We start from the raw sequence: 24463 nt of genomic DNA, 5'->3' as shown, positions 1-24463 counted from the left end.
GCAAAATTAAAATGAAAAGATAAATCAAGCTTATTGCTTTTTTGGCACTGGTAATTAAGGTGTTCAGCATAATAAGGGGATCCATTGTCTGAGTCACTCTGGCAACTGATCAAGGGGAAGCTTCTGATTCTCCATCTCATTTGTTAGGTCTATTTCCTGCTCCTCATGGTGCATGAGCTAGTGCTGGATAGAATTGCTTGAAGCATCCATTGGAACAAACATTATGTGAATGGGTATAAAAGTACACTGTGTAATAGACACTATGAAGTAATGCACAGTGCTATGCTTTCAGGACATGCTACTTATGGATGGGCATTTCAGCTCTTTTATGCCAAATGTATAACAGTTTCTGGACAACTGTAAGTGCACTATACTAATTCTAGTGTTTTCAAAATTATCCCCTGACTTTCCACAAGTGGAGCATGGAGTTACCTGCATTTGGCAGGGGATTGAGCAGTTGTACAAGTGAAAAATGAAGTGTCCTAGAGGATTTATTTGCAATACAAATCTTTCCAAGTGGAGGAAGGCTTTCACATGAGAAATTTCTTGTCAAGATTTATATCTTACTATGTGTGCTAGTGTTAAAAGCAAGCATATGACATCTTGTGGATGTTTTGACTATATGCCTGTCTTGAGTGATTTCACTGAGAAGCCGCTGGACCTCATTTCAGTGTTCAGTTAGCTGATGTGTAGTTATGCATTTAACCAGAGTGATGACATTTACAGTCTTATGGGACAAAATTGGGCCTGGGTGGTTTTTAGATACATTTAAAATCTAGGCAATTTAAAGAGTCTCTCCAGGAAACAAGACTTTCCCTAAGTTTTCATACCTTTTTGAGAAGAGGAAAATCATCCTTTTATTTTCCGATGCTTAAAAAAGCATGGTTTAAATAACATGAAATAGAGCTCTGTAGGTTATCTATTGGTATGAAAAGAAAAAAAAATGTGTTTAGCGAGTACTATCAACTCTCTGGGTAGGACAGATGTCACAATAGTATTGGGCTTTTCTTTGTTTGTTTCAGGCTCAGAAGATTGACTCTTGTGCGTATTCCCCCTTGGTGGCATCATCAATCCATCCTAAATGCTGAGAGTAAGTCAATCTTCCAGATAGAATGATTACTTGATAGGTACTTCCTGAACCATTGCTTTCTGATAACACAGGATTGGATTCAAATTTCTTTATTTCTATTGTAAGGCTGTAAACATAACAGTATGGATTAGTATTGTCAACTGTTTTAATTGCCTTAAACCAGGGGCTGGCAAACTTTTTGGCCTGAGGGCCGCATCGGGTTTCGGAAATTGTATGGAGGGCTGGTTAGGGGAGGCTGTGCCTCCCCAAACAGCCAGGTGTGGCCTGGCCCCTGCCCTCTATCTGCCCCACTTCTCACCCCTTGATGCCCCCCCCGGGACCCCTGCCCCATCTACCTCCCCCCCAGCTCCCTGTCCCCTGACTGCCCCCCACCGCCCCATCCAACCCCTCCTCCTTTCTGACTCCTCCCCCCACCCCCCGGGACCTCTGACCATTCCAGCCACCCCTTTTCCCTGTCCCCTGACTACCCCTGGAACCCCTGCCCCTGACTGCCCCCTGCTGCCCCATCCACCCCCCCTTCCTTCCTGACTGCCCCCCTGGAACCACTGCCCCCATTCAACCCACCTGTTGCCTGCCCTCTGACCACCCCGACCCCTGTCCACACTCCCAGTCCCCTGACCACCACCCTGAACTCCCCTGCCCTCTATCCACACCCGCCCCCTTACTCCCTGCCCACAGCCCCTTACTGCGCTGCCTGGAGCACCGGTGGCTGGCGGTGCTACAGCCGCGCCGCCTGGCTGGAGCCAGCCACTCAGCACAGAGCACTGGATCAGGCTGGGCTGTGCAGTTGTGCTGCCCCAGGAGCTTGCAGCTGCGCTGCTCAGAGCATTACACTGGTGGTGCAGTGAGCTGAGGCTGCGCGGGAGGGGGAAGAGTAGGGGAGGGGCTGGGGGCTTGCCTCCTGGGCCAGGAGCTCAGGGACTGGGCAGGAGGGTCCCGTGGGCCGGATGTGGCCCACGGTCCGTAGTTTGCCCGCCTCTGTCTTAAACATTTGTTTAAAGTGTCACAAGTGCTTTATCTCATGAGTTAGGATGCAGTCCCTGACTTGTTAAGGTCATTGTAGAACATGTATAGTCGGGGACACTCCCATTTTTATGGTACAAAGTTTCCTCAGAAAAGGAAATATCAACTATATCAACATCAGCAATATATCCTATTGCAGTCTGCCATCATTACACTAATAATAAAAATTGTAGTATGAAAATATTTATTACAGTGCCGGTCCCTACAGAATTGTTTCAGAACTATTTGTGTCTTCAGATTTGCCAGTGTGTCAATTCAGTTTTATCTAAAGAGATTACAGAAGTTTACCTGCATTTCATAATAAACCGTTTTCTGTACTGATCTCCACTTCTAAAACTGGAGTCATTCCAAACTGAATGGAGTAGTTCCATGTGGAACTCAAACACACAGAACTACTGTTTAATAAGTTATATTATTCATACAGCATTATTATATAGTCCACAGGTGGCCAAACCATGGCTTGTGAGCCACATGCGGCTCTTTTAAAGTTAAATTGTGGCTCCCTGCCCATTCTCTGCCTACCAGACTGTGGGGGCAGTACTTGTGTCTTCTGCACTGCAACGGTGTGATGAGGCTAGGGGCTTCTGCTATTGATGAGTGTTGCCTGCTGGGTGGGCACAAGTTAAAGGTTGTACCCCCCTCCCCACCCACAACCTGAGTCATGATCCCCCTCCCAACTTACTCGTAGCAATCACTCCTTGAGGCTCTTAGCTCTACAAGGAGAGGCAGTGGAAAACACCTGGGAGTTGAAGGGAGGGGGTGGCTGCTTTAGGCCTGTGGGGAGAGGCACCAGGAAAAGCAGCAGCTTTCTTTGCAGCTCCCAGCTGTTTGCCATTGCCTTTCCCCATGGCCAGCTGTAGTTCCCAGCTTTCTGGCTCCAGCAGCTGCTGTGCAGGGATGGGGCCAGCAAAGCCTGGGAAAAATCAGGGGAGGCACACACCTGCAATCTCTGGCTTCTGCCCAGTGTGTTGGAGAGTCTCGGGGCTTCAGCCCCACAGGGTGTGCCTGCCAGGGCTTGAGGCTTCAGCAGGAACGGGCTGAAGCCCCAAGCCCTGGCAGGCACATCCCAACTCTGAAACTACTGAAGATGTGGCTCAGAGGGTCATACATTTGACGTCACCCCTGTTGTACATCATGAATAATACCTAAAAGAAAACAGACTTAACACTTTGCTAGTTATATACTAAATACAGCAGATTATAAATATTATGCAGCTTTCACATGCACAAATGAGAAACAGCAATTTACAAAATAGTATTAAACTGCAGACACACAGATAATAAAACATTGCTCTTTTCATCACTTTGTCTTTATTTTGTATAGTGACTTAGTGGCAAAATAGAGTTGGCCAGGCCTGTCAAGACAAATTTAGTGCTCTGGTACATCATGTTTGCTGGTACCCCACTCCATCCTGTTTCACCCTCTGGTATGCTTTATTGCAGATGGGTTCAGTAATATAGTTATCTAAGACAGAAACTTTCACTAAAACTATATTCTTGAAATATGGACTCAGTTGTAAAAAGATAATGAAGCTGTGTTTAATTGTCAGTTCCATAGGTTAGGAAAAATGCATAATTAGATCTGACAATTCCCCCTTTTCCCTAATAGATCAGTCTATTCCCATCAATTCAGCCCCCTGTCAATTCTGCCAGTATAGCCTCACCTCTGCTCCTGGGATTCTTCACACCCCCAGAGGCAGAGGTTGGAGCTCCACAGGGGTCTCCAGCCCACTCTCCCCCTCTCAGGCTTAGGGTGGCAGCTTGAACTGCTCCTCCACCCCACCCCACTTCCTTTTACCAATCACCACATGCTGCAGGGAGGGAGAGGTGAGGAAGAGGGAGCAGAGAAGTTGTCCCTGCCCACAGGCTGGGAGAAGGGAGTGGATATCCCCTGAGCTGTATGGCTCTTTCTGCTCGCTCCCTCCTCTCCCACTCCCATTCTGCAAGAATAGGGGAGGGAGAAGACAGAGCTCACTCTCCTGGTCCCTGCAGCAGCTGTGATTGGTAACCACAGTTTGGAAACTGGTGCCTAGATATAGGCAAATTTCCTTGATGCTGGTGACACTGTGCTGAATTTTGCTTACCCTCAGACCATCAAATATGAAGTGTGTATACAAGTCAGGCACAGAAAAAAAGAAAGGGAAAGTAGAGAAAAACTGCGGAACAAGAAGAGGGAAAAGAACTCTAGAATATTTTGGATGGAAACCAGGGCATGGTGAAGGAGAGAAAGATGATGGTAATTGTTTGAAATCTGTATCTGCAGGAGGAGGAAGAACATTTAGAGGATAAGGATGAACATGAATCATTTAATTTTTCTGTTAAGAACCTTCTTTCACGTGCAGTGCCTATAAAACATGGTGACATAAACAGATATGTGCTTCATATCTGCACAAGAAAAATCCACCCAGAAAGGGATACCTAAGGAAAACAGTTTCCCTGTGTGCTTCTTTCCTATAGCTTTTCAAATGGAGAAAAAATTGAACTGGATAGCAGTGATGTAGCATGCTGTTTATTGCATTCCATATTGACTTTTCCCCAGGATGCAGCAACTCGGGGTGTTCTTTCTACCTTAGTCCCGCTAAGTGGGTGGACTGCAGATCAGCGCTGCATGGGTGGCTGGTGTAATAGACCAGGGGAGGTAAGCCTCCCTTGGTGCAGCCACCGCCAACCTGCCACCGAATGCCTGGGCCATGGTGGCCCTGCTTGTGCTCCATCTCTTTCCCTTCCTTGCTCCGCCCCTTCCCCAAGGCCCCCGCCACTGCCTCGTGAGTCCCTTCTCACTCCTGTCCTCCACTCTATCCCTCCTCTGTGCCGCTCTCCACCTCCCTCCTCTTCTTCCCGCGAGACCCCACTGCTCATTGCAACCTCACTGCCCCTGTGAGTGGGGTGGAAGAGAGGGACATGGCGGGCGGGGCTGGGGCCCGGTAGAGGTGGAAGGTGGGCAGGGCTGCAGGTGGAAGAGGCAGGACAGGGAGCTGGCCTACCTGAGGGGAAGCTTCATCCACCTACCATGCACAGCTGTGTAAACAAAACCTGACCACAAAAAAAAAAAAGCACTGCACATATAATATAGTGTGTGAAATGGATGAATACAAGAAGATTAAAAGATGATAAAACTATCCACTCACTACTGAAGACAAATTTTGCGAACGAAAAAGAAAAGTGGAAGGAAACTCTCTGAAATACATTTTAGATGTTTTATGTCTTGAAGAATGAGCATTAGCTTTCTGTTGCTTGAGTGGCAAGCTGGGTGATGAATCCAATGGCACTTTCTTGGATGTTACTGTGGTGTTAGCCAGGAATGACTGGATTTTGGGTGATCATGCTGACGATGTGAAAAAGACACAGGCGCAACATTACCTGAGCCAAAATTAATTTATTCAAGAATGCACAGGGCAGTGTGAAAACAGTCTGAGGTGAAGCTGAAGAGGCCAACTACTTTTCAGTAATTTCTGATGCTTCCAGACATCTCGCACAAGGAACACACACTGTTGATCAGATAAATTCATCAAATACCTACTGTTATTCAGGAACGCTTTTTTGTGCTTCAGAGACTTACCAAGAAGACTGCTGAGGAAATAGCAGAAATGATTCACAACACCATGGTGAATATGGATTAGATTTCAAACTGTTGTAGTCAAGTTTATGATGGTGCTGTGCCAATATGGCAGGAAAGGCCTCTGGAGGTCAGGCAATACTTCAACAGAATCCTCGGGCACGTTTTTCTCCACATGGATTGAATACTTTGAACTTGGTTTGTGCTGTTTCAGCTGAGTCATCAATTGATTGTATCGCATTCTTTGGATACCTTCAGCCATTGCACAGTATTTTCAGCACATGTCCGATAGCAATGGGAAAGTCTTGATTCATTCCACTGAATGTTAGTTATGCAGTGGACTGGGTGTATTGATTGTCTGTGTTCTTTTGCCAAGAACCTGAAAGGCTTACAGATGGCATTGAATGAGTTGTCTGAATTAAGCCTGACTGCCAAAACCAGAAGTGATATTGCTGGACTGGTAATATACATATAGTTAACTTTTGATGTTCTATTTTCCTCAGTTTGGCTGAAAATTCTAATCACCATCAATGAATGGAATTTGGTCCTTCAGCATGGAGATGCTATGCTTGATGTTGAAAGAGACAGCACTGAGGACTTCTCGCTGAACTGGCACAATTGTGAGAGAAATGGAATGAAATTTATGATGAATGTGTTCACGTTGCAGCAAAACTTTGGTATTGATTCTCCAGGGGCAACACACGCATCCAAAAACAAAGGTGATGGTGCAGGTAACCAAGACAAGCCTGTAAAGGACACTTTTCTGGGAGGGTATTTTCTTTTACATTGTAGTCTCTGTTGTAGGTGGCCTCAAAAAACGGTTCACTCCACTCATAATGTATCTGTCAAAACCTTGAATTTTCATGGATTTTCCTTGAAAAGGTTGAAGTTACCCTCCATGCCTTTCATCATTCTGAATCTTTATTGCACTATCTCTGGTGATATAAAAGAGGAATTGGTGTTTTGCAAACACGTTCACAAAGAAGGCATTGGCCCAAAAATACTGTTGCCATTTCACTTACTAAATAAACTGCATGAAATCTCTCTGAAACCTCTGCCCCAACCTGATTGTTGCACTTCACCTATTTTGCTGTATACCAGGCTCTGGAGCCAGCATATAAGATCTTTTAGTGTGCTCAAATGTGTGGAGAACTGCAATCGTGCAATTATGGGTCAGTCAAGAGTTAATGGCCTAGCAGCTCTTGCAAAGTGGCCTGGAAGATTGGTCAGTTTCAATGATATTCATTCATTTGCTAAGAAAAAGGCAAGAAAAGCACCGTTATAAGTTGAAAATATTTAAATAAATCATACAGAAACTTATCTTTCTAGCTTCTTTACTGCATTTTTATTACAACCTGACAATGTTTTCTTCGCTTATATTTAGTTTGTACTTCAGTCTTGAATTCATCGTCTCTTTGCTTGTATTCATCAGTCAAATTTATTTCTGGAGATACGAATACTTTATTCACACAGACTTCACAGGCTTTTCGAGAGCCCCCTGAGCTTGCTGCCTTGGTACAATTGTCCCCCCCATCTCCCCTACTTGTCAGCCCTGGAGGTGGCTCAATATCACAAAAAAGGAAAACTGTCTTAAATTGCTTCTCTTGGGTGTTCACTGAAGAAAGAGATGAACATTTTTTCTAATTAATTTTTAAATATGCATACAATTTTAAAGTCTGTCATGCTTTTTTGAATTGCTTTGGTTTGTTGCACAGATGTTCTCTGTTTTAATCACTACAGTATTCTCTTCTAAATGATGCTGTGACGGGTTGCCCCCCTTGAGTGCCACCTGATGTGCTAAGATACCACTGTGCCTGCCTATGATGCCAACCTGGGCACCCTTTTTACCTGTCTTGCGGAGCCAAACTATTAAGGTTCCTCCAGCGCGCGCACACAGGCAGGGCCACGCCAAATGAAACAGACACTGAGATCCATTCTGGAAAAGCTCAGTTTAAAGGACTTGTTCCAGCACTCAGGTCTTGGAGTGCAGACCCAAAGATATATTATGAAATCTGCCCTCTCCATCAATGTCTAGGAAGGTATGCACAGCTTCTTACCCCCTCCGCCCTTCAATTATTAATTATACACACAGGGTTATGTTATAAACAAGAAATAAGTTTAACACCTACAAAAGTTGAATTTTAAGTGAATATAAGAGATAAGACAGAAAAAAGCAGATTACTGAGCAAATGAACCAAAGTATGCAAGCTAAGCTCAATATACTTAAGAAACAGGTTACAAAATATAATTTCTTACCCTAAATGTTATTTTAGGCAGGTTGCAAAGTTTCTGTGGTTCAGAGTTCCAGTTATATTTCTTTTCAGCCTGGACCCCTATCTCAGTCTGGACTCCCGCCCTGCCATCCTTTCAGGTGGCTTTAGCAGTCTTTCTTTTTGGGCAGACAGACCATGGAGAGGAGGAGTCCCGTTTGCCTTCCTCCCCACCCTTAAATAAAATTTACATAAGGCAGGAATCCTTTGTTTCCCAAACTTGATCCCCCTTCCCTTCCAGTGGAAAGTTACAGGAAGTCTCAGGTAATGTTTAGTATTCGGTGACAAGACCACCTGACTTAGTAGTGTCACAGTTATATCCCTGGATACCTCCCAGGAGGGAGAGAGATTAGTATTTTCATGTTTTTGACAGGTTTCAGAGTAGCAGCCGTGTTAGTCTGCACCCGAAAAAAAGAAAAGGAGTACTTGTGGCAGCTCAGAGACAAATTTATTTGAGCAAAAGCTTTTGTGAGCTACAGCTCACTTCATCGGATGCATACTATATTATTTGAGCATAAGCTTTCGTGAGCTACAGCTCACCCATCCAATAAAGTGAGCTGTAGCTCACGAAAGTTTATGCTCAAATAATATAGTATGCATCCGATGAAGTGAGTTGTAGCTCACAAAAGTTTTTGCTCAAATAAATTTGTCTCTGTGGTGCCACAAGTACTCCTTTTCATGGTTTTGTTCCTTCCTGATGGCTCATCAAATTTGATGGTCTGGTGGGTAGGTCTTCCCAATACACACCCAGTTGTAATTGTTATATAGTCCATAATCCTAATTTTAGATACAGAAATATACGTGTATACAAATTGGATAATCATATTCAGTAAATCATAATCTTTCCAATGATACATTACAAGACCCATCTTGCATAAAGTATATCTCAGTAATGTCATATTCATATCATAAGCATATTTCCATAAAGAATATGGAGTGAAATGTCAGATGCCATTTCAGATTTTTGGCATTTCAGTTCATTTTTTAATCATGGTTAGCAACAAAAGAAATTCTGGTAGCTATAGTCCAGTCGCCAGATGGAAGTTGAAGGATACTCTGCTTCCTGGCTTGCCTGCAGGTAAATTTAGCCATTTTTCCTGTTCATAATTTGTCTAAGAACAAACCAGGGTTCCTATAGCCTTCTTTATTTGTCACTATCCATATAATTTGTGGAAACATAGATGGATTTGCAAGAAACTGGTTGAATATTGGTTGCTTTTAATGACTTTTAATGCATATTATGTTTACTTACAAAAGAAAATCGAAACTAGAAACAGAGGTAAAACACCTGGTAGCATTTAGCCCAGAATCAAAGCTTCAGTTCCTGGAGTGATCTCTTCGTAACAGTCAGACTTGTCACTTGAGGTGACCCAAGAAGTACTTTTGTCACAGCCAGTCAAAACCATGTTCTTTCTTCAAGCATCACTTACAAGATGAAGTGAATTGGGGATGCAGCGTGTCAGCGTATAGCACAGGAATAAAGCTTTGTTTCAGGGAGTGACATGTCCCAACTATTTCAGAACATGGGATGGTCATGGGGATGTCATTTGGAATGTTCTGAGAAGTATTTTGTCATGTAGAGCCAGACAAAGGCTAGCTTTTTTAATTGAATAATTATTAATATAAGTTGTTATATATAATTGACTAATATTGGTTATATTTTTTTAAAAAGGTGATTTAAAATTTTTTTTTGGCCTTTGGATAAGGAATTGTGGACTATGAATAAAGAACTGTGAATAAGGAACCAATTTCAGTCTCATGACTGGAACCTCTGCAGGGATTTAACCTCAAAAATACACAGTCATTTGGAATTGCAAGGCCTCCTGTAAGTGCCCCAAATGATGTAGATGCCATGGCTAGAGAAGAACCCCCACAGAGTACCAAGGAGTGCTCCATAACAACCTCCAGAATTTATAAGTTTCAGAGTAGCAGCCGTGTTAGTCTGTATTGGCAAAAAGAACAGGAGTACTTGTGGAACCTTAGAGACTAACAAATTTGTTAGAGCATAAGCTTTCATGGGCTACAGCCCACTTCATTGGATGCATAGAATAGAACATATAGTAAGAAGATTATATATATATATATATACACACACACAGATAAGTTGGAACTTGCCATCTGAACTGTGAGAGGCTAATTAGTTAAGATGAGCTATTATCAGCAGGAGAAAAAAAAAGTTTTTTTGTTGTAAAATAGCGACTTTCATGTTTGTAATCGCGTGACCAGAGAGATTGAAGTGTTCTCCGACTGGTTTATGAATGTTATAATTCTTGACATCTGATTTGTGTCCATTTATTCTTTTACGTAGAGACTGTCCAATTTGACCAATGTACATGGCAGAGGGGCATTGAACCTATCCTTGCAATAAAGCCCGTTGCCAACTGTGCCAACACATCTATTCAGGGGACACCATCACAGGGCCTAATAGAATCATAGAATACCAGGGTTAGAAGGGACCTCAGGAGGTCATCTAGTCCAACCCCCTGCTCAAAGCAGGACCAATCCCCCCAATTTTTGCCCCAGATCCCAAATGGCCCCCTCAAGGATTGAACTCACAACCCTGGGTTTAGCAGGCCAATGCTCAAACCACTGAGCTATCCCTCCCCCCCACTGAGCTATCCCTCCCCCCCTGTAGGTATGGGACAGGGACAGAGCTCAGAGATTAGGGCACGGTGTACGCCCCTAGAGTGCATTCTAGCAAACTGGAAGGTATTTGGTGCGGATCCAATGACTAAGAGCCAATTAAAACGATTCTGTACAGTTGACTGGCCTCAATATCAACTAGAGGACCAGGAGTGGTGGCCACCAGGAGGGTCAATTAATTACAACACGATCCTCCAATTAGTTTTGTTTTGTCAGTGAATGGGTAAATGGAATGAATATTTGTATGCACAAGCGTTTATGGCTTTAAGAAATAGAAAAGAGCTGTAATTCTGCAAAGTTGTAATTTGACTCCGACTGGTTCGGTAGTAGCTAATGTTAGTCCCCAGACCCCCACCCCCACTGTAATGGCAGAGCCGGTGTCCCCTTCGGCCCCCACATCCCCACCTTATAAGGGTAGGATGCCTCGGGTTACAGAGATTGCCCCCTCGGTGGTACTCTATCCTTTGCTTACCGAGACTGTTGTGGCTTGCCCAGGGGCAGACGGACGTCAGGCTACCACTATGCAAATTTACATCCATGTGCCATTCAATCCAATAGACTTAGCAGCTTTTAAAACACAGGCTGGGGAATTCTCAATGAATCCAAGCAGGTTTATTTCAGGCTTTGAGGGGTGCCTCAGTAGTCACAAGCCGATTGAGACAACTGTAATATCCTCCTGAGAACCCTGTTGTCTGAGGTGGAGAGGGATCAGGTTACAGCTAAGGCAAGGGGAGCGTCAGCGTTCAAGCGAAAAAAAAAAAGAAAGGAAGCTATCTGTCAAGTTCCTCTCCAAGTAATTGTAAGCGGCTCAGGACATTTCTGGGTATGAATCATAGAATCATAGAATATCAGGGTTGGAAGGGACCCCAGAAGGTCATCTAGTCCAACCCCCTGCTCAAAGCAGGACCAATTCCCAGTTAAATCATCCCAGCCAGGGCTTTGTCAAGCCTGACCTTAAAAACCTCTAAGGAAGGAGATTCTACCACCTCCCTAGGTAACGCATTCCAGTGTTTCACCACCCTCTTAGTGAAAAAGTCTTTCCTAATATCCAATCTAAACCTCCCCCACTGCAACTTGAGACCATTACTCCTCGTTCTGTCATCTGCTACCATTGAGAACAGTCTAGAGCCATCCTCTTTGGAACCCCCTTTCAGGTAGTTGAAAGCAGCTATCAAATCCCCCCTCATTCTTCTCTTCTGCAGGCTAAACAATCCCAGCTCCCTCAGCCTCTCCTCATAAGTCATGTGTTCCAGTCCCCTAATAATTTTTGTTGCCCTTCGCTGGACTCTCTCCAATTTATCCACATCCTTCTTGAAGTGTGGGGCCCAAAACTGGACACAGTACTCCAGATGAGGCCTAACCAATGTCGAATAGAGGGGAACGATCACGTCCCTCGATCTGCTCGCTATGCCCCTACTTATACATCCCAAAATGCCATTGGCCTTCTTGGCAACAAGGGCACACTGCTGACTCATATCCAGCTTCTCGTCCACTGTCACCCCTAGGTCCTTTTCCGCAGAACTGCTGCCTAGCCATTCGGTCCCTAGTCTGTAGCTGTGCATTGGGTTCTTCCGTCCTAAGTGCAGGACCCTGCACTTATCCTTATTGAACCTCATCAGATTTCTTTTGGCCCAATTCTCCAATTTGTCTAGGTCTTTCTGTATTCTATCCCTCCCCTCCAGCGTATCTACCACTCCTCCCAGTTTAGTATCATCCGCAAATTTGCTGAGAGTGCAATCCACACCATCCTCCAGATCATTTATGAAGATATTGAACAAAACTGGCCCCAGGACCGACCCTTGGGGTACTCCACTTGATACCAGCTGCCAACTAGATATGGAGCCATTGATCACTACCCGTTGAGCCCGACAATCTAGCCAGCTTTCTACCCACCTTGTAGTGCATTCATCCAGCCCATACTTCCTTAACTTGCTGACAAGAATACTGTGGGAGACCGTGTCAAAAGCTTTGCTAAAGTCAAGAAACAATACATCCACTGCTTTAACTTCATCCACAGAACCAGTAATCTCATCATAAAAGGCAATTAGATTAGTCAGGCATGACCTTCCCTTGGTGAATCCATGCTGGCTGTTCCTGATCACTTTCCTCTCATGCAAGTGCTTCAGGATTGATTCTTTGAGGACCTGCTCCATGATTTTTCCAAAGATTGAGGTGAGGCTGACTGGCCTGTAGTTCCCAGGATCCTCCTTCTTCCCTTTTTTAAAGATTGGCACTACATTAGCCTTTTTCCAGTCATCCGGGACTTCCCCGGTTCGCCACGAGTTTTCAAAGATAATGGCCAATGGCTCTGCAATCACAGCCGCCAATTCCTTCAGCACTCTCGGATGCAACTCGTCCGGCCCCATGGACTTGTGCATGTCCAGCTTTTCTAAATAGTCCCTAACCACCTCTATCTCCACAGAGGGCTGGCCATCTCTTCCCCATTTTGTGATGCCCAGCGCAGCAGTCTGGGAGCTGACCTTGTTAGTGAAAACAGAGGCAAAAAAAGCATTGAGTACATTAGCTTTTTCCACATCCTCTGTCACTAGGTTGCCTCCCTCATTCAGTAAGGGGCCCACACATTCCTTGGCTTTCTTCTTGTTGCCAACATACCTGAAGAAACCCTTCTTGTTACTCTTGACATCTCTGGCTAGCTGCAGCTCCAGGTGCGATTTGGCCCTCCTGATAACATTCCTACATGCCCGAGCAATATTTTTATACTCTTCCCTGGTCATATGTCCAACCTTCCACTTCTTGTAAGCTTCTTTTTTATGTTTAAGATCCGCTAGGATTTCACCATTAAGCCAAGCTGGTCGCCTGCCATATTTACTATTCTTTCTACTCATTGGGATGGTTAACATCAGCCACACTATCAGAGGCTCGTTCACCTGCACATCCACCAATGTGATATATGCCATCATGTGCCAGCAATGCCCCTCTGCCATGTACATTGGTCAAACTGGACAGTCTCTACGTAAAAGAATAAATGGACACAAATCAGATGTCAAGAATTATAACATTCATAAACCAGTCGGAGAACACTTCAATCTCTCTGGTCACTCGATTTCTGATCTCAAAGTGACTATCCTTCAACAAAAAAACTTCAAATCCAGACTCCAGCGAGAAACTGCTGAATTGGAATTAATTTGCAAATTGGATACAATTAACTTAGGCTTGAATAGAGACTGGGAGTGGCTAAGTCATTATGCAAGGTAACCTATTTCCCCTTGTTTTTTCCTAACACCCCCCCCCCAATCCCCCCAGACGTTCTTGTTTAACCCTGGATTTGTGCTGGAAATGGCCCAACTTGATTATCATACACATTGTAAGGAGAGTGGTCACTTTAGATAAGCTATTAGCAGCAGGAGAATGGGGTGGGAGGAGGTATTTTTTCATGCTTTGTGTGTATAATAAAAAGATCTTCCACACTTTCCACAGTATGCATCCGATGAAGTGAGCTGTAGCTCACGAAAGCTTATGCTCAAATAATTTGGTTAGTCTCTAAGGTGCCACAAGTACTCCTTTTCTTTTTGAGAGGTTGAAGTGTTCTTCTGGTTTTTGAATGTTATGATTCCAGATGTCAGATTTGTGTCCTTTTATTCTTTTGCATAGAGACTTAGAGACTGTCCGGTTTGGCCAATGTACATGGCAGAGGGGCACTGCTGGCATATATCACATTGGTAGATGTACAGGTGAACGAGCCCTGATGGCGTGGCTAATGTGATTAGGTCCTGTGATGGTGTCACTTGAATAAATATGTGGACAGAGTTGTCATCGGGCTTTGTTGCAAGGATAGGTTCCTGGGTTAGTGTTTTTATTGTTTGGTATGTGGTTGCTGGAGAGTATTTGCTTTGGGCTGGGGGGCTCTCTGTAAGTGAGGACTGGTCTGTCTCCCAAGATCTGTGAGAGTGAGGGATCATTTTTCAGGATAGGTTGTAAAAATCTTTCATGATGCTCTGGAGAGGTTTTAGTTGGGGGCTGAAGGTGACAGCTAGTGGTGTTCTGTTGTTCTATTTGTTGTGCCTGTCCTGTAGTAGGTGACTTCTGGGTACTTTTCTGGCTCTGTCAATCTGTTTCTTCACTTCAGCAGGTGGGTATTGTAGTTTTAAGAACGCTTGATAGAGATCTTATAGGTGTTTGTCTCTGTCTGAGGGGTTGGAGCAAATGCGGTTTATCTTAGAGCTTGGCAGTAGACAATGGATCGTGTGGTGTGGTCTGGATGAAAGCTGGAGGCATGTAGGTAGGCATAGCGGTCGGTAGGTTTCCAGTATAGGGTGGTGGTTACGTAACTATTGCTTATTAGCACAGTAGTGTCCAGGAAATGGACCGTTTGTGTGGATTGGTCTAGGCTGAGGTTGATGGTGGGATGGAAATTGTTGAAATCGTGGTGAAATTCCTCAAGGGCTTCTTTTCCGTAGGTCCAGATGATGATGTCCTCAAGGTAGCACAAGTAGAGTAGGGGCATTAGGGGACGAGAGCTAAGGAAGCGTTGTTCTAAGTCATACTGTGGGGCCATGCGGGTACCCATAGCAGTGCCGCTGACTTGAAGGTATATATTGTCCCCAAATGTGAAATAGTTGTGGGTGAGGACAAAGTCACAAAGTTCAGCCACCAGGTTTACCGGGACATTATCGGGGATAGTGTTCCTGACGGCTTGTAGTCCATCTTTGTGTGGAATGTTGGTGTAGAGGGCTTCTACATCCATAGTGGCCAGGAGTGTGTTTTCTGGAAGATCACCGATGGATTGTAGTTTCCTCAGTAAGTCAGTGGTGTCTCAAAGATAGCTGGGAGTGCTGGTAGCATAGGGCCTGAGGAGAGAGTCCACATAGCCAGACAGTCCTGCTGTCAGGGTGCCAATGCCTGAGATGATGGGGTGTCCATGGTTCCCAGGTTTATGAATCTTGGGAAGCAGATAGAATACCCCTGGTTGGTTCTAGGCATGTGTCTGCACAGATCTGTTCCTGTGCTTTTTCAGGTAGTTTCTTGAGCAGATGGTGTAGTTTCTTTTGGTAATCCTCAGTGGGATCAGAGGATAATGGCCTGTAGAATGTGGAGTTCGAGAGCTGCCGAGCAGCCTCTTGTTCATATTCCAAATTATTCATGATGACGAGAGCACCTCCTTTGTCAGCCTTGTTGATTATGATGTCAGAGTTGTTTCTGAGGCTGTTGATGGTGTTGTGGTCAGCACAACTGAGGTTATGGGGCAAGTGATGCTGCTTTTCCACAATTTCAGCCTGTGCATGTCGATGGAAGCAATCTATGTAGAAGTCCAGTCTGTTGTTTCGACCTTCAGGCGGAGTCCATGCAGAATCCTTTTTTGTAGTGTTGGTAGGAAGGATTCTGTGGGTTAGTGTGTTGTTCAGAGGTAATATTCTTTGAATCGGAGACGTCAAAAGTAGGATTCTAGGTCACCACAGAACTGTATTATGTTCGTGGGCCTGGAGGGTCAAAAGGAGAGGCCTCAAGATAGGACAGATTCTTCTGCTGGGCTAAGAGTATAGCTGGAAAGATTAACAATATTGTTGGATGGGTTAAGGGAACCATTGCTGTGGCCCCTTGTGGCATGTAGCAGTTTAGATACTTTAGTGTCCCTTTTCCTTTGTAGAGAAGCAAAGTTTGTGTTGTAAATGGCTTGTCTAGTTTTTGTAAAATCTATCCATGAAGAAGTTTGTGTGGAAGGTTGTTTTTTTATGAGAGTATCCGGTTTTGAGAGCTCATTCTTAATCTTGCCCTGTTTGCTGTATAAGGATGTTGATCAGGTGGTTTTGCAGTTTCTGTGATATGTCATTATGCAAAGCACTGAATTTAGCTGTAAGGAATGGAAATCCATCAACTTCATGAAAAAACTCGTACAGATACAGACAGACATCTTCCTTTCCAAATGCAAACAGATGGACATCAGACCAAAAGGATTAAAGGTAAAAAATCCATTACAATCTACATATCACACAGACTATGGTGAGAGATTGTGCCACACACTCTCAAAGAAACTGTGAAACCACATGATCAACATCCCATACAGCAAACTGGGAAAGGTTTCTATACATATATTTTTAGAAATCTAGCCCCTCACTCTTGAGAACTTTGATGGTAAGTCTACACCAGGATAAAAAACCCACTGCTGGCCCAGGTCAGCTGACTCAGGCTTGCAGGGCTGAAAAATTGCTGTGTAGATGTTTGTGCTTGGGCTGGAGCCCAAGCTCTCGGACCCTGTGAGGATGGAGCTTGGGCTTCAGCTCGAGGCTGAATGTCTACACAGCAATTTTTAGTCTCTCAGCCTGAGCCTCATGAGCCCAAATCAGATGACCCAGGCCAGCGTTTATCCCTGTGTAAACGTACCGTGAGATACAGAAGCATTCTCTGGTGAGGACCTTTCAGTTGAAGGCTGAAAAGAGGACTTCAGCAACTAATATCTTTGAGTACTCATTTGCCTGTGTCAGTGCATTACAGCAATACATGATGGGCTGTCAATTCATCTATCACCAAATAGTGTAGTTTGTGAATCTTGAGTTTCTAAAAGTTTAGAATAAAGAGGAAAAAAATAAGCTGGCTAACAATTTAATGAAAATCATCAGTCCTCAACTGAGTGACTTACCATATGAATAACTTAAGTAACACTATTTGAAAGTTGGGAAAGACCTATTTAGTCAGACAGCTACCTTTGAAATCCAAGTTGGCCTTTGGTCAGTCACTTTAACTAGATCTTACAAATGTTAAAACTAAAATGTAAGTAACTGCGATACATTTTCAGGTCTAATTTTAGTGAAGACTAATCACAATTCTTTGCCAGAATGAAATAAACTTAAGCAATTTCTATGATGAAACTAACTCTTCATTGTAAAGGTTAGGAGGTGGGGCATTCCAACCCAAGCTAAAATACCTATTTTAAAAAAAAATCAGTAAAGATCTGTGCCTGTGGTTCTTAAAGTAGGTTTGCAAATCACTTATGGTCCTGAGACTTGCTTGGTCACATGATGCTGGCTTTGTTCCCAGCTGCCTCTATAGCTCAGGCTCTTTTAGAGGCGTGGAGGCCCCTGTCTGCAGTTTTACTGGGGGAAGAGGAGTCTTGTAGCTGAGCGAAAACAATCCATTTGAACTTTCATGTGCCACATCTTCAACCGCAGGGAGAAATATATTTTGGGACAATTTACAAGGACTTTAAGGGAGATGGAGTTCAAATTTTTTTTTCTTGTTAACTTTACAAATACTTTTGTGGCTCGGTGTATATCCAATACAGAGTCATGGAGAAACTTCATTTCTCCAAGAGACCCTAACAGATAAAAGTGCCCTTCATAGATTTTTGTGGTGGGGCACGTAGCTACAGGTCTGAAGGGTGTTGCTGGAGAGATTTATGGGTATAGATTTGCCATCCTAGTGAAGAGGGCTTTAAACTATATTCAAAGGGCGAAGGTGAAAAAAGCCTACAGAAAAGCATTAAAATAGGCTACCTTCACAGAAGGTTAGATGTGGAGGGGTGAGGAGGAACATGAAAAATTACAATAGGGTAATAGGAGCAGCAAGAGGGAAATCAGCTCAACATCTTAGATGTCTATGCAGAAATGTTACAGGGATAACAAGAAAAATTGGTATTTGTACATAAACTAAATTATGACTTAATTGGAGTCATAGAGATGTGGTGGGATAAGTCTCATGATTGGAACATTGGTATAGACTGTTACAGCTTGTTCAGGAAGGACAGTGGAGGAAGTAACCAGGGGGATAGCCATTTTAGACTTAATTCTGACCCAAAGGGAAGAATTGATAGCAAATCTCCAGGTGGAAGACAATTTGGGCTAAAATGATAAGTTTCATGATCCTAAGAAAAGAAAGGACTGAGAGCGCCGAAATAAGGACAATGGACTTCAAAAAAGCAGACTTTTACAAACTCAGAGAAATGGTAGGTAAGGTCCCATGGGAAGAAAATCTAAGGAAAAAAGGAGTTCCATACAGCGGCAGTTTCTCAAGGAGACAGTCTTAAACACACTAGTGTAAACTATCCCAAAGTGAAGGAATGATAAGAAAAATAGTAAGAGGCCAATATGGCTCCATCAGGAGCTCCTTAATGACCTGAAAATGAAAACCATATCCTACAAAAAATGGAAATGTGGACAATTGCTAAAGAGGGAGGACAGAAGAGTAGCACAAGCATTTAGGGACAAAATCAGGGTAAGGCACAAAACGAGTTACACTGAGCAAAGGCAATGAGGTTTTTGAAATACATTAGGAGCAAGAGAGAGATAAAGAAAAGGTTAGGTCCTGTACTCACCAGGTAAGAAGAGCTAATAATGAATGACACCAAGAATACTGAAGTGGTTAGTGCCTGTTTTGCTTCAGTCTTCACTAAAAAGGTAAATTGTGATCACACGCTGAACACAATTAACATTTAATGAGGGGGAAGGAACACAAGCTAAAATAAGGAAAGAAATTTAAAGAATATTCAGATAAGTTAAATGTGTTCAAGTCCTCCAGACCTTACAAAATTCATCCTAGGATACTTAGGGAACTACCTGAAGCAATTCTGGAACTGTTAGCAGTTATCTCTGAGAAATCATGGAGGATGTGTGAGGTCCCGGAGGACTGGAGAAGCGCAAAACTAGTACCTATCTTTAAGAAGGGGAACAGGGAGGAGTAAGTGAATTATAGATCAGTCAGCGTAACTTCGATACCTGGAAAGACACTGGAACAAATTATTAAACAATCAGTTTCTAAGCAAGGAAAGGATAATGGGGTTATAAGAAATACCCAGCATGGATTTTGTCAAGAAAAAATCATGCCAAACCAAACTAACTTCCATCTTTGACGAGCTTACTGGCCTTGTGGGTGGGAGAAGCAGTAGACGTGAGATACCTTTTTTGTTTGTTTGTTTTTTTTAAATAAGGCTTTTGGCATGGTCCAACAAGTAGTCTCATAAGCAAACTGGGGAAATGTGGTCTATATAAACTTCTGTTAGGTGTGTGTATAACTGTTTGAAAGACTGTAGTCAGAGTAGTTATCAATGGTTTGCTGTCAAGTTAGAAGGCCGTATCTAGTGGGATCAGTCCTGGGTCCAATACTATGCAATATTTTCATTAATTACTTGGATAATGGAGTGGAGAGTGTGTTTGTTTATAAAATTGGCAGATGCCACCAAGCTGGGAAGAGTTGCAAGCACTTAGGAGGACAGGATTATAATTCAAAATGACCTTGACAAATTGGAGGAGTGGTTTGAAGTCCACAAGATGAAATTCAATAAAGACAAGTACAAAATACTACACTTAAGAAGGAATAATCAAATAAGTGGCTAGGTGGAAGTACCTCTGAAAAGGATCTGGGGATTATAGTGGATCACAAATTTAATGTGAGTCAACAATGTGATGCAGTTGTGGAAAAGGCTAATATAATTCTAGGATGCCTTAGGAGTGTCATATGTAAGACACTGGATGTAATTATCTTACTGTACTCTAGCTGAGGCCTCTCCAGTGGAGCGTAGTGTGTCCAGTTCTGGGGGCCACACTTTAGGAAAGAAGTGGATAAACTGGAGAGAGTCCAGAGGAGAGCAACAAAAGTGCTAAAAGGTCCTGTGAGGAAAGGTTAAACTGGCATGTTAAATCTTAGAAGAGGACCTGTTAAGTCTTTTAAATATGTTAAGGCAGGGGTGGCCAACCTGAGCCTGAGAAGGAGCCAGAACTTATCAGTGTAAATTGCCAAAGAGCCACAGTAATACATCAGCAGCCCCCCATCAGCTCCCTCCCAACGCTGGCTGGGGCTGGGGCAAGGAAAGTGGAGCGGGCTGGAGCTGTGTCGCTCCGCTTCCCGCCGCCGGTGAGTGTGGAGGGCGTCCTTTCCCCAACCTCCCCGCACTCACCAGTGACGGGAAGCGGCACACCACAGCTGGGAGGTGGTGGAGTGGAGCGGGCTGGGGCTGCGTTGCTCTGCTTCCTGCTGCTGCCGGTGAGTGTCTGTCAGGGGGTGGGAGTGTCTGTCTGGGGCGGGGTGTGTGGATAGGGGTCGAGCAGTCAGGGGACAGGGAGCAGGGGGGTCGGATAGGGGGTGGGGTCCTGGGGTTGATTAGGGATGGGGATCTCTGGAGGGGGTGGTCAGGGAACAAGGAATAGGGGGGACCAAAGCAAGTTTGATATAACGCAGTCTCTCCTATAATGCGGTGAGATTTTTTTTTTTTTTTGGTCTCCCGAGGACCACGTTATATCAGGGTAGAGGTGTAGTTCTAAAACTTATGTTTGAAATTGTATTCTTCTTATCTCTGCTCCAGGCTAACTTAGGTTTTGGCCTGAGACATGATCGCTTCTTTGAACCCCATCTGTGTACTTGCTGTTTAGTGTAACAAAGAGGAAGAAAGATTCCCTGCCCAAGAAGCATACATTTTACATCTTATTTACTTTTGTGAAAGGTATCAGAGTGCATTGAATAACATATCTGGTAGCATGCAGATATTCTGTTCTCTGCTATAGGATAGTGTAGTAAAGTACAAAACTGTACATAAAGATGGTAAATAAAATGCTGCATGTAGCGTTTGTCTGCAGTTTTCATTACTGACATCACACAGATCAGTTTTCTGTATGGTGTGGAAACTCAGCTAAAGTTGGGGACACTTCCTGATAAAAGAGAGATCAGCTTCATGAAATAAAAATAGGCCAAGAAATGCAAGTTAAATATGTAAGGTAATGTCATAGGCAGAGACAAACAATTGAAGACCTGGAGGTAAGGAGTTCAAATGACAACTTTCAATGTTGCAGTCTCTATCTGTTGGTAGATACTAAAGTGTCAAGACTAATAAGGAATCTAAAATAAAATGTACCCTCTTTCCTTTTGTGGAGATGCTGGGAAGCTTTTGGAGTATCTCCTGTGAACAGACATTAATTTGCTTGTCTCTTGAGTGATCAGTATTCAAATATGTTAAGTGCATCTAAATCTCTGGAGATATACAAAGCTTTTACTTCGTAAAATTAAGGATTACTTTTGATCCCTAAACTTTAAAATGCATTGTATATGGATGCACGGCATTTCAGGTTTCACTTTGAAAAAATAGATTGGGATGCCAAGCGTCAATGTTTTAAGATGATGCATTCCCACCCTGGTGCCCAGTCTCTCTCTCTCTCTCTCTCCCCTCCCGCGCCCCACATCAGTAAGAAACTACAACTTGTGATTTCGCAACTGTAAATCCGGTCCCTTCCTTTTCATATCAGAGATTCAAGGCACAGATTTTATTCCTATGCTGCAATATTTGTGTCATATTTAAATGTTTCTGTGGAAACCTTGGCATAAGATAATGTAGCAACTTCGTGATATTTATACAGATCAGTGGTTCTCAAACTTTTGTACTAGTGACCCCTTTCATGTAGCAAGCCATTGAATGCGACCCCCATTATAAATTAAAAACACTTTTTAATATATTTAACACCATTATAAATGCTGGAGGCAAAGCGGGGTTTGGGGTGGAGGCTGACAGCTCATGACCCCCCCATGTAATAACCTTGCGACCCCCTGAGGGGTCCCGACCCCCAGTTTGAGAAGCACTGATATAGATGCTCTTGGGCCCCCATTACCATAACATAGAATCATAGAACTGGAAGGGACCTTGAGAGGTCATCTAGTCCAGTACCCTGCACTCAGGGCAGGACTAAGTATTATCTAGATCATCCTTGTCAGGTGTTTGTCCAACTTGCTCTAAAAAATCCCCAGTGATGGAGAATCCACAATCTCCATAGGCAATTTATTCCAGTGCTTAACCACTCTGACAGGAAGTTTTTCCTAATGTCCATTCTAAAATGCCCTTGCTGCGATTTAAGCCCATTGCTTCTTGTCCTATCGTCAGAGGTTAAGAATAATTTTTCTCCCTCCTCCTTTTAACAACCTTTTATGTACTTGAAAACTGTTATCATGTCCCCTCTGTCTTCTCTTCTCCAGACTAAGATCTGAGTGTCTCCCAAATATTTAAAATTAGAAACACAATAATACCCTTCCTTTCCAGCCTGTAGGAGACATAGCTTGACTAGTTTATTGGTTTGTGTATGTGACTGTGAGAGACCCTTTATGACACCTGGCAAAGAACATATCCAACACACTAGTGTCAGATTTAGCCAAACAGCATCTTGTAAGATATCATTAGGGCCCTACCAAATTCATGGCCATGAAAAATGTGTCCCAGACCATGAAATCTGATATCCCCTGTGAAATCTGGCTATTGTAGGGGAGGGGCAGGGCTGGGGTACCCCAGGCAGGGGCTCCTACCATGGCTTAGGCTTCAGCTGCTAGTCCCGGCCCAGGCTGGGGAGGGACGGGTCTTCCTCTTCCCCTGCAGTGGCTGCTTTTGAGCTGGGCCAGACCCACCTCTGGGAACCTCCCCTGGCTGCAGGAAGCTTGCTGGCTGCCCCCCAACCTGGGCGGGAGGCTGCCGGGAAAACCCAGATGTATGGTAACCTACCCCTCATTCCCTGCAACTCTCACTTCTGAACTGCTGCTGATGGTAGTGCTGGCTTTAGAACCTGGCAGCTGGCCAGCAACTGCTCTCCACCTTCTCAGCTCTGAAGGCAGCGCCACTGCCAGCAGAAGCAAGGGTGGCAATCCCATGGCCCTCCTACAGTAGCCTTGGGACCCCCACAGTTACAACACTGTGAAATTGCATTTGTAAACATCTGCAAGCATGAAATTGACTATTTTTAAAAATCCTATTACAGTAAAATTGGTAGGGCCCTAGGTATCACGTAAAAACTGGTGACATGGTGGTCATGAATATCATTGCATGATGTATGCATGCATTGCGTATAAAAAGTTACATATGTGTGCTGGATATATGTTCTTAAAATACATTTTGGAGGTGGTAGATAAACAAGTCTGCCCTAGACAATGGAATGTGGATTTACCTGTCTGCATAGTTTGATTACAAGCAAAGAACAACAAAAGTACATTTACATCTAGGATAAACAAAATGATTAAGCCAATCGAAAGAGCAAATTGATCAGAAGAAGCATGGTGTCTGCACACCAATGGTGGAAAAAAACTCTGAGGTATGCATTTAAAAAAAAACACATTTCAAAAGTTTATTGGACTATATAAAGGGAAAAAAAAACCTTTTAGTTATCCATCACTTAGGGGACAAAGGGAACAGCATTCTCTGATTCTGTGAATGGTGAATCCTTCTGCCTGAGGGGCTGGAGATAATTATCACTTGATAAAAGAAAAGGAGTAGTTGTGGCACCTTAGAGACTAACAAATTTATTTGAGCATAAGCTTTCGTGAGCTACAGCTCACTTCATTGGATGTAATTGTAGCTCATGAAAGCTTATGCTCAAATAAATTTGTTAGTCTCTAAGGTGCCACAACTACTCCTTTTCTTTTTGCGGATACAGACTAACACGGCTGCTACTCTGAAAGTTATCACTTGATGTAAGCAAAAAAGCATGTTTTTGTTTTGTTTGTAACCATACCTGTCTCTTTCCCCCTCTTGTTTAGTATCACTTAAATCTATGTTCTTCATTAATAAACATATGCTCCTTTTTGCAATAAGTCATGTCAGTGCTGTTAAATTAATTTGCGTGCATTCTCAGTTGACCCAACAGGCTGCTGTGTGTTCTCTCTCTTTGGAGACAATGGGCTTGGTTAATTTTTGTAAGAGAGCAGTGAGAGGGACTGGACAATGCAGAGGGATGCCTCTGGGGAACTTGGAAAATGTGGTTCACTGAATGTTGCCTACAAGGTAACATTGAGACTGGCAGAGTCTCTAGGAGTTTTCTGGTTAGGCAGACTTATTGGTCTGGCTGGGAACTGTCATACAGTTTAACCTTCAACAAAGCACTCTTTCTGAGACAGAAGTAATGCAGTGGCTTATGGTTCTGGGCTCCTTGAGGGAAGTGTATGAGAGGAAAATGAGGGAAAACTAAGTGGA

General features: G+C 43.6%; 1 protein-coding gene across 4 annotated transcripts in view; it reads left to right on the top strand.

Annotated features, from left to right (window-relative positions):
• The window catches only part of MPP7 (MAGUK p55 scaffold protein 7), a 337776-nt gene that overhangs the window by 5899 nt on the left and 307414 nt on the right, over positions 1 to 24463 (top strand). For 3 of the 4 annotated variants that reach the window (XR_013635439.1, XM_078851842.1, XM_073334349.2), the window contains exon 2: positions 1023 to 1090. The exons of the other annotated variant lie outside the window; for it this stretch is intronic. The gene's annotated coding sequence lies outside the window, so the exon portion shown is untranslated. The remainder of the gene's footprint in view (positions 1 to 1022; positions 1091 to 24463) is intronic. 4 annotated transcript variants of the gene reach the window in all.

This window comes from Lepidochelys kempii, chromosome 2 (assembly GCF_965140285.1).
Source record: "Lepidochelys kempii isolate rLepKem1 chromosome 2, rLepKem1.hap1, whole genome shotgun sequence".
Taxonomy (NCBI): domain Eukaryota; kingdom Metazoa; phylum Chordata; order Testudines; family Cheloniidae; genus Lepidochelys; species Lepidochelys kempii.
Note: the sequence above shows the minus strand (reverse complement) of the source record. Positions and strands in the feature narration are given on the sequence as shown.